General features: G+C 28.9%; 1 protein-coding gene across 4 annotated transcripts in view; it reads right to left on the bottom strand.

Annotated features, from left to right (window-relative positions):
• The window catches only part of LOC107454397 (uncharacterized), an 88,814-nt gene that overhangs the window by 52,301 nt on the left and 23,775 nt on the right, over positions 1-12,738 (bottom strand). Inside the window, exon 1 of one of the 4 annotated variants that reach the window (XM_043046524.3) lies at positions 5,136-5,474. The exons of the other annotated variants lie outside the window; for them this stretch is intronic. The gene's annotated coding sequence lies outside the window, so the exon portion shown is untranslated. Of the gene's footprint in view, positions 1-5,135; positions 5,475-12,738 lie in introns of those variants that run through there. 4 annotated transcript variants of the gene reach the window in all.

The raw sequence follows: 12,738 nt of genomic DNA, 5'->3' as shown, positions 1-12,738 counted from the left end.
CTCTAACGCAAACTCCTGGTGACCGACAGTATTAGATACTTTGCTTCATAGCACTATTGATCTCGCGGTAACCGTGACCCCCCACCCCTACACGTTATGGGGTGGGCATGGGAAAGGTAAAAAGGAAGCGTGGTAGTAAAATAAAAATCAATATTAGGAAACGCTTGCACTTGTTCTGCGAAGCTACGAGTTTGTTTACAAACCGCAGACGACATTTTTGGAACTTAAATTCTCAGCATTTAAATTACATATCACGTAAAATATAATTAGCAAACGACATTTTTAAAAAAATCAGATATAAGTAAGATGAAAATCTCTCAAGATAAAATAAGATAAGAGACTAGAAGTTTTACGGCTTCAAATGTTTTCCCGAAATAATGATTTAAAGAGAAAAACAACCGAAGTTCGTTGCCATAAAATAAATCAGAAGATATTGATCGCATGAGAAAATCAACAAAGCGGTAAAGTGTGTCATTGAATAACTAACTATACATAGAAGAAAAACTTATAGCATGAATAGTTAAAATTTATCGCAACGTCCAATTATTACAAGAAGTAAGAGATAAAAATAAAAATGTGGTTCCTTTTAGCAATTAATATAAAGAGATAATTCATGGTTTAGTCAAGTCTCGTTATTAAGGCCATGCTTTGTAATTAGAAATTTAAATAATCTAAGGTATTCCAGACCAAAATTGACATAACAGTTCAAACATAGTTTTTTAAAAAATTATTTTCGTTCCACGATGAAGAATATAAAAAACATGTGTTTATGCTTTTCTTTTTCTTTTGCATCCGCATTTGCATTTTTAACTATGCAAAAATGGATAAAAGTAATAATTATAACTATGATAATAATAATAATGATTGTAAAAAGATATCATTTTTTTAATAAAAAAAACACATTCATAAAAAAATAGAACTTTTGTCAACAAAAATAATTAGTAAAATCCATTGAAAGAATTATTTAAATTACAAATATTTCTAAATGATTTGTTTCAGTCAAGTAATATTCGAGGAAATTGGTAAGATATAAAATTCAGAGATCACGTTTCATAATTTTTACAAAAATTTAGTATGATTCAGTTAGCACGTTTCTATGGCTAAACTATTTCATAACCCTAACACATTAAAGATATTCCGTTTCAGCACTATTTGTATTGAACATTAACGTATTTAATGAACGAATCTCTCAAAACATAAATGTATAACTACAATATTACATACAAATTTCGATTATAATGAATGTTTTATTTGATATTGGAGCAGTAAAATGTCTCGAACATGATATTAAAATTAATAAAACGTAAATCAATAATGCCATCTTAACTATGTAAATATTAAACAGTCTGTTTTTACCAATATTTTCAAGCGAGTTTGTTTAAATTAGCTATAACAATAGCTTCACTATTTATTACAACGCAAAGTGAAATGTGACTAAACATGTCTGATGAAAATATGTCTTTTTAATGATATTAAAAATTTAGAAGAATGATGCTATTAGGATAAATAGTAAAAACTAGGCAAAATAAAACTATCTTAACCTAATTAACTTTAGATTAAAATGGTTCTATTGAAACGGGTAAAACAACAACTTGAAAAAAAAATTAAAAAAAACAGGAAATATACTAAATATACACTAAAAAATATTAAACGTTTTAATCAATTTCTGAGTTTTTGCAAACATAAAATAACTTTTTTCATTACATAGGTAATTAAATTCTGTCGGAAAAGTTGAAATGTAATTTTCTAGACCATATGTTTCAAAATTGTTTAATGGTTCCTCTTTCAACTCAATTAAATTGTCTTAAAACACTGCGTTAAACACAATATATACCACAAAGCTGATAAGAGCAACTACTTATTTCCGTTTTACAAAATACATTCATTAAAACAAAACTCTATCGTTATGTGTAATCTTTATTGCACTCAAGGTCATTTTAAGGGTTAGTTTTTATTTCCTAACAAAATACCGGTACTAAGACTATATAACATAAAAAGCATCATAAATACAAACTGTCAAAATAGTTTTTGTCTAGTGCCCTATTCTCCTATTTACATATATATCTCAACCATTGATTGTTTTTACAAGACAATATGAAGGACAACATAAATGGAAAGGCATGAGCGCCAACAAAAACCGCCAAAGAAGCTAATGCTTACTTTTATGGCATTGTTGTCTTTCAGGTGAAGCAATCAACGCCTCACTGAAGTGATTTTCGTATTACGAACCAAACCAAGGACGGAAGATTAATTTTGCGAACGCTGTAATATGTCAGAGAGTATTAACTATATTTCACAAAAAGGGGAAAGATCGCTTGTTTATTTCAGTAAATTTTGTAGATTTCAAAAAATGAACGAGTTTTTTTCAATAAACCGGGAAAAACTGAAAACGTAAAAACGTTTGTTTTTGTTGTTGCAAATTCATCAATTACACTGGAGAACAAATTTTCTTTTGCTTTCGGTAGCATGAGATCTTTTTCTTTTTAATGGATTTCAGATGTTTTCGTATAGTTGATTTCAAATCTGCATTAAGTTCCTCTTTCAAATACAATTATTTTTTAAAATGACAATTTTACACTATTTATTAACAAAATGGTCAAAAAAAAAAAAAAACGTTCTATATAACAGGGGTTCGCGTAAATGTTGTGACACACTTATAGGGGAGTATCTTCATACTTTCAGGATTAAAATTAGAACAAAACTAATTTAAGATTTGAAATCGCCACACCCGAATTAAGCAAGATCAAGTATTTGTATGAATGCAACAATAAAATTTCCCCCCCCCCCCAGTGTTATTAATAGGAAGAAAAAAAAAGCGGTATTATATCAAAAACAGTCAGAAAAAATTCCTTTTAAAAGAATTGCCAAACAAGAAATATTAAGAGTGAGAATTTAGATATAAATTTAGGGGGTGGGGAATGGAATGGTTCCAAGCTTCCGGGTCGTAACAGTTAAATGGGTTGCCCTGGATTTTAAGGAAGGTCGTACCATTAGGCACCGAAGAAAGAAAAAAAAATGGTAAAGATTAACTGATGAATAGCACGTGCAGAATATTATTGTATGAACATATTAAATAACGTAATTAGTAGTTACGAAGAACACGAATGAAAAATTACGAGCTATTGAATCACATTTCACATTGAGGAGGAAATTAATTATGAAATTATATGCCAAGTGAAAAACTCTTTAACATGCTTTTTAAGAATTACTTTGAAACAGCTGTAAAAAATGAGCTCTTTTTCATTAAGAGTCTAAAAAAGTAGAAACTATACAAATTTCAAAACAAAGGATAAAACATGATTACGAATTTAATATTTCACTTACTTTATTAAGTGAAGGTAACATTTTACAAATAGTATTTCAGAGAAGAAAAAAATAATCTATGACTAGAACTACGTTAATGGTAAATGTAAGAAGCATGAAATAATCAGAGATAAGTTTAAATCACTGGATTTGTTTTTAAAGATAATAGAAACAATGATTATATTGGTTAGCTGTTTCTTTAAATAGTTTTTAAGAGTAATGTGACTGTGAACAAAAAATACTTTCTTTCTAATCAGAATGTTTTGGTACTGACAAATTAATGCAAGGGTAAGTGATAAAAATATGCGAGTCGTTTTGTATTATGTGCCTTTCCTACAGTATTATATTGTCAATTTGTATTTGTAAAATGTACATTAATTTGTGTTCATAAATTATAATGTAAATTTGCCTAGTGAAATATGAAATTTGATGCATGAAAATGACATATTACTGCCACAAATATAAAAAGATATTTTTGGTAATATAATAGTTAACATTTTGTGTGCAAATTTATGAGATATTTAATAAATTAATAGAAAGAGAGAGGGCATAAAAGTTAATCAATTCTGTAATTATTTGATACAAGAGAGTCAAGTATCAGTTAAATTATTTTTTTTATGAATTTTAATTATATATTGATAGAAAAAAGACAAAAAGATTAATCAATTTTATAACTTTTTGATACAAGTGGAGAAACGTATCAGTAAAATTATTCTTTTAAGAACTTTAATGTGCATAATTAAGTCTTTTTTTAAAAAAAATTTAATTAGAGATCTGATATACAACTCTAAAAGCATTAAAAAAGTCAAATATAGTTTTTCTAGTTCAAATAGTTCGATTTAGAATATACGCGTATATCATTAGAAATAAATATCAATTTAATATAGTTAATAATAATAAAAACTTAAATAAAAAAACTATTAAAAAAACTCTGTATCTAGGCTCTAAGAGTGTTACCTCTTTTAAGCAACTCAAATTAATTCATAGTCAAATGAAATTCAAGTTCGATTCTAATGATAAGAATATCAACTGTTCAGTTTTATCATTTTGAAAAGTTTTTATTATTATTGTTTATTTACGTTTCAACAACATTTCTAGACAGAAATCAACAATGCAAATTGAAAATAAAAGAAGAAAAAAAGAAAGAAAAATATTTTTTACAGGATTCTTCCTGTTTGAAATTAGAAGAGGATTTTTCTCTGAACTAACATAGCCTCAGTTAACTATATTTTGCAATGTTTTTTTTTTCTTCAAATAAACAGACACAAAACTTTGAAATTAATGAAAATATGATATCAGTCAAAAAATAACATTGAGTAACAAAACAAAAATTAAAACAAAGATCATAAATAAGTAATTTTTCTTTCATACACTATATTGTGGCAAATTTTAACACCCTGCTTCAAAAAATTTGCAATGATTGTGAACATTAAATCAACCATAATCTGACAATCCATCATTTAAAATTGAAAGCGTTTTAGGTGATTGGTCCTCACATGTTCAGTTGAATAATTATGTCACATATGATGCATTATCGGAGGAATTTAGTAACATGTTTACAAATATTGGCAATGATAATAAGCATCAGACGAAAATAAATGTTTTCAGCTGAAAGCTTGAAATAATTAATTTTCAGATATTCCACAAAATAAGTATGCATACTTGATACACTGCGACACAAGGAGACAATTAATATCACGCTTTAAAAATATTTGAAACCACTTGATATGATTTAATTTTAGCACCATGGCAATGCGTATAGAATTCACATAAAACTGAATCATTCTGAAATATTTAATGAAAAAATAATAATGATAAACAATTATTCTCACCTTTCAATAAACTTTTAGAAACGATACAGTATCATTTATCCACAGTCGCGAACACACAAATCCAAACATATACGACGCTTCAGTGAAATGAAAACGACGCAAAGCTACAAGATTCACAATTTTTGTCAAAATAACTCAGCATTCTAAAATCTCTCATAACATAAAAATAGAACTATTTCCTCCACTTGGTTAGAATCCAACGCTTAGTTAATCCGCAAAACTAAACTCTAAACAAAGCATAGGAAGCTCAAGAGCAAACACACAACAGAGGATGCGAATGATGAGAGATGCTTCACTTTCTGCACATCAAAGCGTTTCTTCATTGAAGGGATGTGGAATAATGAGCGCGAGGAAGGGTTGCCAAATGTGATTTGGCGATCTCTACCGGTAGAGATTGGCGATAAAGAACAAATGTCTGTCCCTTGAAGTGAAACATCTGTTCTTGGGGTTTTTAAGTTCACGGTGAGTGAAGTTGAGAATTCAAAGGTTCATTGTGTTGAGTCATTGAAAGCGTCTTTGAGAAACGTTTTGTTTACGGCTTTAAATCAATTATTGTTTACCTTTTTAGAGTAACAATATAATTAAATAAAAAGATTCACAGAAGTGGTGAAGTTAATAATTTTATGCAGTATTTATAAAGCTTATATATATATATATATATATATATATATATATATATATATATATATATATATATATATATATATATATATATATATATATATATATCTAATATAAGGGCAACAACCCCTATATTTTGGTGGATTTATTTGTCAAGAAAGCAGGAATAATGAGAACATGTTGTGCACAAGATTTTATTTACTAAATAGATCGTGAAGCCGAAGTCACATCCCCGCTCTCCCGGCTGGAGAGGGGGGGACAATGTTCCAGTCAGATCCGACGGAGTTTAGTTGGTAAACATTATACACCAAAAAGTCACGCAAAAACATTGCTCCTGCATTTTATAGGATGATTTTTAGTTGTAAAGAGGCCCAGTCATATGCCTTTTTCTGTATTCTTACGCCTTTTTCTGTATTTATTTATTACTCATAGCAAATCGTTTAATCTTTCCTTATATGGAAGTGAAAGATCTTAAAATAACTTCTCTTTTGAAGTATAAATCTAATTATTATTCATTGGCATGTTTTTAGCCTTGAAGTCCCAAAATAGAATTTCTACCCTTATCTTTTACTAAAGATATTTTATGAAAACGAATGAAGTTTTAATGCTTTTATTAATACAAAAATTTTTGTATTACATATATATATATATATTTTAGCTTATTTTCTGAGTTCTATATACTTGCAGCTTATGCGCCGTTAATAAAACTTATAATTTTCTTCGTTTTTCTTTTCTCTCTGTTTTTATTGCGCGCTATATATATATATATATATATATATATATATATAGATATTATATATTGAATAATTATTACATATTTTTTTTTTTTTTTTAAGAAAAAGTAACATCATAAGCAGGGCTGCCAACTTTCTACGTTTTGGGGAAAATTTCTTCTAGTACTTCTTTCGTTCCAAAATTTCTCATTTCTTTTAACTATGTAAACGTTTTAATGTATGATTCTTTGTTGTAAATTAGATTTAAAGTTATCTTCAACGCCACTACATGTAAATTATTCAAAAGTCCATGTGCAACACCACTTTGTTCCAGCTCTCTCATGAGGAAGCTTTTAAAATTTTGGCGGAATTACCAAAAGTTCTGAAAGCTTTAGTTTTTAGTTGTCTACCACGCTATAAAAAATAAATAAATGTTAAAAAAAAAGCGCAGTAGTTGGTAGTTCTGAGTCCAAGTAACATATTTATAACAAAATTTCTCAAATTATAAAAAAGAAAAAATAAATGAAAATTAGATTTTCTTTGCTATAAAAATATTAAAACATACAATAAGATTAAAACAACAAGTTCAAAATTTAATTAATTTAAATAAAGCCAAGTTATTATATATCTTTATTAATGGCTATAGAAATACTTGTAGCAATGACAAATTTATAGAAGTAAATAAAAATAAATACCACTGCTAGAGGTCATAGAAAAGTGAAGCTTTATTTTATCAAAAATATTTACCTTGTTCACTTAATGTACTTATAAATATTAATTAGGGCATTTATTTCAGCCGCCTATCAAAAGAGTTTTTCAAAAATGTATCGATCTCTATTCTAAAAATTAACTTGATAACCCTTTCATATAATTGAGCGACAGACAAGGATAATATTTCTTATAAAAACTGCCTTTAAATCATCAAATATTGTAAAATGCCAAGAAAAAATGTCTAGTCTGTACTGGCTTGATCTCAAGAAAATTCTTCTTCACTTTACAGAAAAATTTTCCTACCTTTTAAAGTGTAAATGAACGTGCTACACACTCCGCATTTTTGATTACCGTTAATGATAACCATTATTATTTTTCTACAAGGTTTCTTATCAAAGCTTTTAGTTTTGTTTTGGTTGAGTGATTGATACAGATATGCACTGTATCAACTAATTAACAGAAAGACAATGGTGTTAGTCAACCATAAAGTTGATGGGTCTTATTCTGACGTCTACATTTCTAAGCGTCTATCGATGAATTCTCTTCCTCTTGCGGAAAAAATGTTTTAAAAAATATGAAAATTAGAATTGAAGTTCTATTTATCCCTCATTGTAATAACCAAAGCTATTATTGTGCATTAAATTCTTAATTAATAGAAGTTGCGGTTTATATGTGACATGTTAATGTAGTTTTAAAGTTTATAAATTGACACTAGGAAATAAAGATTCCTTTTTTTTAAAATTATTTGCTAGTGAACTTAAATCAATAAATCCTTGACACTCACTGAACCATTTATAGGTCTATCTTATGTTCTAGAAATCATATGTTAAAATATTTTTGCGATTGAGATTTACTTATAAATTTTTAACTAAAATTGATTTGATTCTTTTTTTGGTGGGAAAGTTGAATGCAATTCAAAAAATTGTTACAGCAAAGAATTAGCCATAAACTTGGACTTCTGTGCACGAAGTAAACGATTTTATAAATTCTCCGTTTGAAAATTGGAAATTCCGTTAACAAATACCATTTTTAAATGTTTTATTATTTGTAAATATTCCGTTTATAAATATTGTTCCTTTACAATTAATCAATTGAATGAATGCATAACACACAAGAGAAAATTATTCCTAGTGTTGGTCTCTCTTCTTGATCCCACACAAACCTGTACTGTTACCCACATATATGTAAACGTTGTAGTTCTTGTTGCTGTAGCTCATTTACTTCGCACTAGAACTGCACAATGGGCTATTGGCGACGGTCTGGGAAACATCCCTGAAGATGATTCGAAGACATGCCATCACAATTTTGATACCCTGCAGAGGGGATGGTACCCCCGCTTCGGTAGCCTAACGACCTGCACGCGAAGTCGAGCACTTTACGGTAGAACAGTTTAACGAGGACCCCTACCGCACACCCTCGGTCCCTACGCAGACGGATCCAAGTGGTCACCCACCCGTACACTGACCGCAGCCAGTGATGCTTGACTTCGGTGATTTGATGGGAACCGTGTCTTAACGATCAGTCCACTACGGGACACATATATGTAAACAAAACCCTTCATTGTTTTTTTAGATGGATGGAAGTTGTTAGAAGATGGCGGCACAAATCATATGTGGAAAATAACTTCCCACCGAAAATCAAAAATTAAATACGCTGTCAGGAAATATGCCTCTTACAGCCTTTTAAAGGGTAAAATCATAGCTTTTTATCTTGCAGCAAAATACAGGTTTTCTAAAGTTATACCTTGATTCTTTGATACCAAATGAGAACCTTCTTCAATTCCGAAAACACTCAAAGATTGTCACTCAATCTTTTCATTTATTGAGATCTGTGAAATCAATATATTGCATAGTTAAATAAGATGCTTAGTAATATAATCCTTAAAAATAAACTAAATAATTCTTAATAAAATAAAATCCTTAAAAATTCTAAAATAATCCTTAAAAAATCTCAAATTTTATTTTTAAAAATTTTTTTATTTTCGAACCTTTTCCCACTAAACTCTCCAATCATATAAGCATATTTCTTATATGCATAAAGCATACTGAAACATTAAACAAAAATAGTTCTTTCATCATCTACTTAATTAGCTAATTGCAGCTCAAAATGAATGCCTTGACTAATGTATTTTTGAGACAATGAAGCCATTAACGGCTTCAGAGTTAAGTAGGAAATTCTGCAGATACTAGATAGAGAAGGAATCCAAAAAAAAAAAAAAAGTAGAAACAACCTCATATGAATCACTGGGATAATTACCACCTGCTGTTAAATAGGCAGAAAAATTTCTCATGCGTCTAAAATGTTCCCAAGAAATGAAAATTATTTGTGTGATTTTATCGTCTGATAAACGTGTCTAAAATTGAATCATATTGAAAGGGTATACAACTAGAAATGGAATGTAATACTTGGATATAAAAACTATAGACCAGTCTAACTCAGCAAAGCAACTCAATTAATTTCAGAAATAAAACGACTGGAGTTTTTTAAATTGGCCGGAATGCTTTTAGATTATATATTTTTTTAGTAATTTTTCAACCCTACCCAGCCCGAGCATTCCTAGGAAAACCGAGCCCCGATTAAAATTCGGGATACAAACCTTATAACCAGGAGGCATGTACGGCCCAGCGACTTGCAACCAAATTGCATCCCACAAACTTGTTACCATTAATTTTAAAAACCTACATAAACTAACGAACCAATTTTAACTGTTTTTTAAGTTAATTCCAATAAATTCGAAATTATAACATAAAATTCTAAAATGTAGTGTGGTTGTTGTACTAAATGCAAAGTAACAAACGTTTTCGAGATTCCGATTTTTTGTTCTTCTTCTTTTTTAACAAAATAAATTTTCTAAAACCAAAATACGTTTATAACAAGTATAGGGTGCGTAACCAAATTATTCAACAAAAAATAAGCCCCTTTTAACCATTTTTAAAGCACTCAAAAATATTTTTAAGCACTTTAAAAAAATATCATAATTAGGCATGGTTGGCAAAAATTACGAAATTTTAAATTATGTAAAACGAACGTTGTTTTCACACGCTACGGACTGACAATACGCCGAAATAAGATTGGGGTTGAATTAATTGTGAAAACGTTGAATAGAACAATGTGAACTGAGTCTTTTTGCATAATTCTAAGTGAAAATCAACATAGTAAAGTAAAAATTTCATTTTGAAAAAGAGAAAATTAAGCACTTTTCAAAAATACCCAATGAAAAAACACCTTTAAGGGCTTCTAAAAAACGAAAATCGAAAATAAGCACTTTTAAGCACTTTTTAAAAATGCTACGCACCCTGAAGTATAGTTCAAAAATTTGTTTCAAAATTAAAGAAGCAATTAATAAAGCAGTGAAAAGATTCTAAAATAGTTTTCCACAGAAAAAGTTTATATCCTGCTATAATTTATTAAGTATACAAATCTTCAAATAACTCTTTTCTTCTTCTTCTTCTTCTTTTTTTTTTTTTTTTTTTTTTTTAAGAAAATAATTATACCGATACTTTTTAAATAATACATGTACGGATAAAAGCTGCTACATATTGTCTTTCAATTTTAAGACAAATTGATATTGCTCTTATAACACAAAAGAATAATTAAATTGTAATAAATATAAAAACTGAATAGATTTTAATTGTCACTACAATTAAACGGAAAACTATAACATCTGACGGAATTACGATGTGGAATATTTGTGATCCATCAAGTAATTTCCCGAATTAGATTTTTTCTTCTTTTTTGAAAAGCACTTACATAAAAAGAGTAAAATAAATAAATACTTACCTCCGTATAATTTTTTCCTCACATTTTTTAAATCAAAATAATTCTTAGAACTATAAATTATTGATTTATCAAGATTTTATCCGTATCCTTTTTTTTTTCCTTTTTTTATTTTTTTATTTCATAGATATTAAATTTAAAGAGTACTTTCAACGTTTCTGCATACCGTAAAAATTTCATTTTATAATTTTAGTTGCATTAAATTTAAATAGTATTTGACAAGGTTAATATTCACAAATTTCGTAAATGAGGGTCGTGGACGAAAATATTGCGAATATTTGGATCGAGTTAAAAATATTTTGGCAAAACTTTTTAAGTTTAGTTTACAAGGAACTTAAGTTTACAAAGAGCTGAAATTTAGTTTACCTTCAGAAAAAACAAACCTCACACACGTGGGAAGGTGTTTGTTGAAACACTATACTCCAAAACGATATAATTGTTTCATATGTGAATTATAACGATGACCCCGAGCAATAAGCTTCCCACACATGTTGGCTATATGAGTAACAGTGTGAGTAGCAGGTCAAGGAAAATTTGTTAGTAGGTCTTGCGTTAAAAATATGGGTAAATCTGCGCAATAAGAATTTTAAGTTAAAATGAGGCGTTAAGTTTCAAAACCAACTAAGTTCATTTTTAGAAATTTTACGAAGCGAGGAAAGAAAATATTATGTCTCAGTCACCCATTTCATTTAGGCAAATGTTTTTCAAACGAGCAGATTTATGTGACTTTTATTAATTAAATTCAGTGGGGATAGAGCGCTTCCCTCCCAATGACGAGACCCGGGTCGAATAGCGATCACTGGTCGATACGAATTCCGCACCCGGCTAGCACCGACCACATGTGCTGACGTAAAATATCTTTAGTTGTTGACGGATCATACGTTAGAGTCCCCTTGCCATCAGGCTATAAATGGAAGGTTTTCGTGGTTTTCCTTTCCATAAAACGCAAATTCGAGTTAGTTTCATCAAAAAGTGTTCCATCCACGAAAGCTAATTTCTCCCAATACTTGATCCAGGAGTTTCTTGTTTTCTGGATTGGGTCAAAAATTAAAAGGTTACGGAATAGATTCTGAATTATAAAAAACTATTTTAAAATTCATTTCTCAAAGCTATTCAATCGATTAAGTTCAGATTTTGTTTTTTTTTGGTTTAAAATTACACATTTGAAATCAAGTAAAAATGTGCCTACATCACAATTCAAACATTTCTCGATTCTTATTAAATAAAATAATTAAAAAATAAATAATTATTAAAATATATTTTTCACATGGAATTATATAAGGATAAATAAATTTTATAATTCCGTGAAATTTTTTTTGATTCGTTAAAAAACTATGGTGAGGTATGGTGAAAGATGCAAAAAAGTGAAACTATATAGCATTGATGGCCTCAAGCTTACGACCGCTCATCTGACTAAACTATTGGAACCATATTTTTCAGATTGCGGCTACTGTCCATATTTTGATAGTCAAATATTCAATTTCGTCGAGGGGGGGGGGGATATGTTTATTCAAAGAAATTACTTTTTTGCGCCTGATTCCATAACTTAATAAATAGTCAATACTAATTAATTGAAATATTTAAACTAACTTCTTTGAACCATAAAAATTGACACTTAGTTTGTGAACATCCGATCATTTAAACAAAAGTTATTAAGGGTGATATATATATTTTTTTTACTTGCGCACTGTAGACAGCTATACTGTGTTACATATACAAACTAATGCTTATGCAATTGCAATGGCCAGTCAACTATTACTTCATAAAATATGTTATTGCTC

The sequence above is a fragment of the Parasteatoda tepidariorum genome, chromosome 6, assembly GCF_982258835.1.
Source record: "Parasteatoda tepidariorum strain Cologne lab strain chromosome 6, Ptep-v5.0, whole genome shotgun sequence".
Taxonomy (NCBI): Eukaryota; Metazoa; Arthropoda; class Arachnida; order Araneae; family Theridiidae; genus Parasteatoda; species Parasteatoda tepidariorum.
Note: the sequence above shows the minus strand (reverse complement) of the source record. Positions and strands in the feature narration are given on the sequence as shown.